General features: G+C 39.6%; 1 long non-coding RNA gene across 1 annotated transcript in view; it reads left to right on the top strand.

Annotated features, from left to right (window-relative positions):
- The first annotated feature begins 645 nt into the window (after nucleotides 1-645).
- The window catches only part of LOC143401099 (uncharacterized), a 113,560-nt gene continuing 107,001 nt past the window's right edge, over nucleotides 646-7,204 (top strand). Inside the window, exons 1-2 of the long non-coding RNA XR_013154916.1 lie at nucleotides 646-756; nucleotides 1,616-1,694. This is a non-coding gene — a long non-coding RNA (uncharacterized LOC143401099). The remainder of the gene's footprint in view (nucleotides 757-1,615; nucleotides 1,695-7,204) is intronic.

Raw genomic sequence — 7,204 nt, 5'->3', positions numbered from 1 at the left:
ATCACATCTAAAATTTAGCAACTGGTTAATATCTTGCAATGGTCAATGTTTTGACAAATGCCTGTATGATGCTGCCTCAAAAGCAAATTACTAGTTAAACAAAGTATTCGATAAAATACAAAAATAAAGAAACACAATCTACTAAGTATTTGCTGAGTAATCTTGCGGTAGGTAGCCGGGCCTGCCAGCCTAGCTGAGCGCCCCGCGGGGCTGGGTGGGGGGCGGGCCGAGAGCTACTGCGCCTGCGTGGAGGGCGGTCTCGGGAGCAACCGCCGCCTGCACCGCCTGCGCCGGGCACCGCCTCGGACCGGCACCGCCTCCTACCGGCACTGCCTCCGACCCGCACCGCCTCCGACCGGCACCGCCTCCGACCCGCACCGCCTGCGCCCGGCACCGCCTCCAACCGGCACCGCCTCCGACCGGCATCGCCTCCGACCGGCACCGCCTGCACCGGCACCGCCTCCAACCGCCACCGCCTGCACCGGTACCGCCTCCGACCGGCACCGCCTCCGACCCGCAACGCCTCCGACCCGCACCGCCTGCGCCCGGCACCGCCTCCAACCGGCACCGCCTCCGACCGGCACCGCCTGCGCCCGGCACCGCCTCCGACCGGCACCGCCTCCGACCGGCACCGCCTGCCCCGGCACCGCGCTGCGTTCTGCCTCCGGTTAACATGGAGGCAGAGCTGGAACGTGCGGCTTTCCTCAGCCAGCTGTGGAGGAAGCCCACAGCCAGGAGTTCATCACCTGGAGCCAGGTATGGTCGGGGCACCGCGGCCTCCGAACCGCCTCCCCCGCTCCCTCCCCCGGGGTTGTCTCTAGTGGCCTGCGGCGCTCGGCGGCTGTGAGGCACCGCGTGGCCTTGGCGCCACCTCTGGAGGAGCCTGGTGTCGCTCACGAGGGGCCTGGGCCCAGCCGCACTGTGCGCTCAGCGCGGGCCGCGGTGGGGGAGGGGCGGCCCGTAACGGTCCCGCCGGGTCGCGTTCGGAACCGGCCCCGCGCAGCCTAGGCAGAGGAGGTACCTAGGGCGCGGGGGCCACGTTATTGCCCACTCGTCCTCCATGGGCTCGGGGAGGGATGGGAACCGGAGATCCCGCCGGGCTCTGGGCGCGGGGTTGGCTGGGGCAATCTGAACCCTAGGACCTGACCCCGCACACACCCCGCGCTTTGCATCTGGGATCTTTATGAGGAGAGCTGTCGGGGGAGTAGGTAGATGGTCAAACGCAGGCTGTGGCTTATCAATGGCTTTTTCAAACATTAAATAGAAAATGGCAACGTGTTCTTTGGAATCGGGCCATTTGTGTAATGTAGATGGGTATCGAAGTGTGTTTCAGGTTTTTTATTTATTTATTTATTTATTTATTTATTTATTTGCCATGAATAGCAGATAATACATTTAAGAAGGGATGATTCTGGAGTTGTGTTGATAGTTGTCATTCCTGTATTATTGAACCAGCTTTCTGGTCTCATAAAAATACTTATCATACTGAAAACAAACACAGTTAAGTTCTCTAGGTTTGTGTTTTTTAATTCTCTAGTATTCTTAATTAAAGATACTGGGGTTTGGTTTTCTGACTAAATCTTTTTTATTTATTTTATTTTTTTTTAAATTATAGTAGTGAGAATGAGTCCCTTTGGAAGGAGGTGTCTGAATTAAGAGCAAAGCATGCAAAGCAGCAACAAGTTATTTGAAAGGTAAGAAGCTCTTTTCCTTGTGACTATCATTTGCATTTGTTTAATGAGTAATGTGTGTAACACAAAAAAACCTCTGTTGAGTAGTTAGTAATTGATCTTAGTTTTTTATGTATTAAGTACACAAAAGTAAAATTTTGAAGACAACCAAATTAAGCCAAGTGTTATATATCCTTTTTAACAACAGCAGAAACATTTCTCATAGATAATGATGGTTGTTCTATACTCTCATATAATATCTCATTAGCTTTTACCTGGCATAACAATTTTGAGATACTTTATTCTTGGGAGCTTAATTAATACACTAGCCAATTTCTTAGCTCTTTTTATTATTATTATTATAATTATTATTATTATTATTATAAAACAGTCTTACTGTGTTTTGTGGGAGATTTCCCCTTACTTTTTACTATAATATTCATAGTTAATTTTTAAATAATTTGACCCAATTAAGAATTCAAAAGGATTTTTCAGTGGATGCCATTATTAGTTTCTGCATAAAATCGTAATATAATGATTACCATAGTAAAATAAAATCATTAACATAATGCTGTAAAATGACTCTTAGATTTTATATTGAACCTAAAATGTGTTCTTCTGATTTAATGTTTGCATATCAACTTTCATTTGTTAATAAGAGATGAAATATAAAAATAATTAAGGCAGCTATTTTTTACTTATGAGTAAATGGACTCTAAGCTGCAGGTTTTTTAATGGGAAGATGGGGGAGAACTTCAGCTTGTTCCTACTTGGAAGGCCCTTGAACTAAAAATAGGTCTGTGACTGACAGGATCTGGGTCTAGTGGAGCAAACTTAGAGCAGAAATAAATAATAATTGCAGCCTTTGGTCTGTAGTCAAAATAGATTCTTCTTTTTTTTTTTTAATCAGTGTGCAAATGAAGGTTGAATATAGGAGAATTCAAATCTAAGTGTTTAGTTTAAATATGTGTTTTAAACATTTTTATTGGGGTCTCTAATGCATACCCCTTTTAAGAATATCTGATATAAAAGAAGACATGTATTTTAATATGTACTTTAATATTTTTCAGAAAACACAATTTTGATTAAATGTTAACTTAAAATACACCTTCATCTGTAGGGTTTTTTTTTTTTTTTAAACAAGAATTATTAGTATAATAGTTACATTGAATTTCAGTTTTTCATGAACACTAATATTTTTTCATCAAATTTATATTTAAATATATGTGTATTGGTGAGTGGATTTGCCTAATGACCTCCAGGCGATGAATTTCCCTCTTAAAACTGCTTTCATTGTGTCCCATAGATTCCGATAAGTTGTGTCTGTATTTTCATTTATCTCTAAGAATTTTTTGATTTCCTCCTTTATGTCTTCTGTAACCCCTTGATCATTCAGTAACATATTGTTCATTTTCCATGTGATATAGGATTTTCCCTTCCTTCTTTTATCATTGATTTCCAGTTTCATTCCATTATGATCAGATAAAATGCATGGTATTATCTCCACCCCTTTATATTTACTGAGGGTTGCCCTATGGCATAATATATGGTCTCTTTTTGAGAAGGATCCATGTGCTGCTGAGAAAAAAGTATATCCACTTGATGATGGTTGATATATTCTATATATGTCAGTTAAGTTTAGGTTATTGATTGTGATATTGAGATCTATAGTTTCTTTATTCAACTTTTGTTTGGAGGATCTGTCCAATGGTGAGAGAGGTGTGTTGAAGTCACCCATAATTATTGTGTTGTGGTCTATTTGATTCTTGAACTTGAGGAGAATTTGTTTTATGAACCTCACAGCACCATTATTTGGTGCATAAATATTGATAATTGTTACATCTTGTTGGTGAATGGTTCCTTTTAACAGTATATAATGTCCTTCCTTATCCCTTTGGATTAACTTAGTCTTGAAGTCGATTTTATTCTATATGAGGATGGTCACCCCTGCTTGCTTGCGAGGACCCTGTGCGTGGTATATTTTTTTCCCAGCCTTTCACCTTCAGCCTGTGTATGTCTTTTCCAGTCAGATGTGTCTCCTGGAGGCAGCATATTGTTGGATTTGTTTTTTTACTCCATGTTACCAGCCTACGTCACTTTATTGGAGAGTTTAAACCATTAATGTTCAGAGTTTCTATTGATATATGGTTTGTACTTCCAGTCATGTTTGATTATTTATCTCTCTCTCTCTCTTTTTTTTTTTTTAATTTAGTTTGTTTCTCCATGATTAGCTTTCCCCTCTCCGTCTGTCTTTACTGAGGTACTTCCCACTGTTGGCTTTGGTTATTGTTTTTCATTTCTTTCTCGTGTAGTGTTTTGCTCAAGATGCTTTGCAATGCTGGTTTTCTGGCTGCAAATTCTTTTAGCTTTTGTGTATCATGAAAGATTTTTCTTTCGTTGTCATACCTGAAGCTTAATTTTGCTGGATACAGAATACTTGGTTGGCAACCATTGTCTTTCAGTGTTTGAAATACGTTGTTCCAGGATCTTCTCGCTTTCAGCGTCTGTGATGAAGAATCCGTTCTTAACCTTATTGGTTTACCCCTGAATATAATCTGCCTCCTTTCTCTTGTAGCTTTTAATATTTTCTCTTTGTTCTGTATATTGGATATCTTCATAACAATGTGTCTTGGCGTTGGTCTACTGTGATTTTGTATGGTCGGTGTCCTGTATGCATCTACAATTTGTATATCTGTTTCCTTTTTTATTTCTGGAAAGTTTTCTGTAATTATTTCATGTAGCAGGTTACTCATTCCCTTGGTTTGAATTTCTATTCCTTCCTCTATCCCAATGACTCTTAAATTTGGTTTTTTTATGTTATCCCATATCTCTTGGATGTTTCTCTCGTGATTTTTAACCAGCCTATCTGAGTTGGCTAGACTCTTTTCAAGATGATATATTTTGTCTTCATTATCTGATGTTCTGGCTTCTACTTGCTTCACTCTATTAGTGATACTCTCATTTGAGTTTTTAATTTGGTTTATAATTTCCTTCATTTGTAAGATTATTGTTTGATTCTTTTTTATAATCTCTATCTTCTGATAAAGATGCTTAACTTCTTCTTTTATCTGTTTATGTAATTCATTCTCAATGTGTTCTTTCGCTGCTTGAATTTGCTGTCTCGTATCCTCGTTAAGGTTCCATTCCATCTGTCTAGGGTATTCCTTGAGTTCTTTATATGACCATTTTTTTCTGATGACTCTATATCCTCCTGAATATTTAGGCTGTCCTGCATTGTTTGTACTCCTTTTCTTCCTTGCTTTTTCATGCTGCTCATGTTGCTTCTTGTTCTGTTTGACTGCTGAGTTACTGTTTACTCCTATTAATTTATTTGATGTAATTCCCGGCAGGTCTCCTTTCAGCGAAATTTTGCCAGAAGTTTCTCAGCAGGTCACATGTAGGTGTATGAATGGGTTTCTCTGATCCCGTTACTGCGGAGGCATTGAAAGTGCTGCCTCCTTGCCGGCCGCCATGTTGGGTCCTCACATACCAATACTTATTTGTTTCATGTGATATTATGGACATTTTTATATTACTTATTCAATTCTTCTATGTGGACCAATCTCATTTTAATTGTGGTATAGAATTTCAAAATACAGGCAAACACTAATCTATGCTCTTCCTATTAATAGCTTTAAGTTTTTTTGCACTGAAAATAATGCTACAATGAATGTTTTTATAAACAGAACTTTCTGTATAAATAGTATGGCTTCCTAGAGATATTATTGTTAGATCAAAGAGTCTATGCTTTCATACTTTTTATTAATTATGTCAAATTTTCCTCCAAAGAACTTGTATCAGTTTGTCAACCCACCATCAATTAGTAAGTGCTACTTTCCACATTTGCACTTTCAGTGAATATTATTAGTTTTTTATAAAGTGATACATGAAAACATCACATTCTTTATATATTTTTATAAGTACATTATAGTTATACATAGTATTGTGGTTCATTTTTATAATTATACATGCATGGAATATAATTTGCTTCATTTAAGTCCCCAGTGCTTACCCCTCTCTTTTCTTTGTCCCACTATCCCCTTCCTCTACTCCACTGATCTCCCTTCTATTTTTATTGTATTCTTCATATCCACTTTTTTCCCCTTATTTTAACTTCCCCATATGAGAGAAAACATTCAACCCTTGACTTTTTGAGTCTGGTTTATTTCACTTAGTGTGTTGTTCTCCAGTTTTATCTATTTACCAGAGAATGCTACAATTTCATTCTTTTTTATGGCTAAATAGGACTTCATTGTATATAGATGCCACATTTTCTTCATCCATTCATCTGCAGACAGGCACCTGGGCCGGTTTCATAACTTGACTACTGTGAACTGCACTGTTGCAAATATTGAAGTTTGGCTTGAAACACTAGAGTATACTGATTTCAGTTCTTTAGAAATATTAAGGAGTAAGATAGCTGGGTCTTGTGGTGGTTCCATTGCTAGTTCTTTGAAAATCTCCATACTTCTTTCCGGAGTAGTTGTAGTTATTTGAAGTCCCACCAACAGTGCATAAGTGTACCTTTTCCCCACATTTTCACCAGCATTTATTATTATTTGTATTTATGATGACATTCTGACTGGAGTGAGATGAAATCTCAATGAAGTTTTGATTTGTATTTTTCTGATTTCTAGAGATGTTGAACATCTTTTTCATATATTTGTTAGCCATTTGTATTTCTTATTTTGTAAAGTACCTGTTTAGTTCTTTTGGCCATTTGTTAATTGATTGTTTTTTGGTGTTTTTTTTTTTTTGAGTTCTTCATATATTCAGATTATTAATCCCCTATTAGAGGAGCAGCTGGCAGAGATTTCCCATTCAGCAGGCTCTCTCTTCATGCTCTTAATTGTTTCCTTTGATGTGCAGAAGCTTTAGTTTGTATCTATTTGATTAATAGTTAAGTTGAAGGAGCTATAAAGAATTAATTTAGGAACAGTAAGGGGAAGGGGGCATGGGGCAACAGCAACATTCAGTTTTCAAAGTATAGTAGTTAAGGTAATGTTTAGCTGGAAAAGGCGACCCCCAAATACAAAAGCTTAAATAGTTTGTAAGCTCTCTGTCTCAGCCCCTCCCCCCTCCCTCCTTCAACCCTTCTCCCTCCCCTCCCTTCTTCAACCCCTCTCCTTTTTTTCTCTCCTTCCCTCTGTCCCCCCTCCCCTACTCCCTGCCCCCCCCCCCCCCCACATCTCTATCTCTATTTCTATCTCTTCTTTCATGAAACCTTGACCAGTCTGGACTGGTAGGCCAGCTGTATTCCAGTGGCTATGTAGGGACTCACATAGCATTTGTAACCTCTTGTGTATTACCCTTATCTGCAGGGTGGAAGATGGGTTTCTGCATAGCTATACAAGTTTGTCTGTAGGATAGACCTACCTAAAAGAGAAAATGATAAGTATGATTTCCAGCTAGATGTCTATAAATAGATTTTAGTGATGGAGTTTAGGATACACTACCCCAAAACACAGCTTTTGGCATTTGAGAAAACAGCAGAACCAGGCAAGCCAGTCTGGCTTCCTTCCACCTTTCCTTCT

The sequence above is a fragment of the Callospermophilus lateralis genome, unplaced genomic scaffold, assembly GCF_048772815.1.
Source record: "Callospermophilus lateralis isolate mCalLat2 unplaced genomic scaffold, mCalLat2.hap1 Scaffold_1954, whole genome shotgun sequence".
Classification (NCBI taxonomy): domain Eukaryota; kingdom Metazoa; phylum Chordata; class Mammalia; order Rodentia; family Sciuridae; genus Callospermophilus; species Callospermophilus lateralis.
The sequence above is the reverse complement of the archived record's forward strand: the minus strand, read 5'-3'. Positions and strand labels throughout refer to the sequence as shown.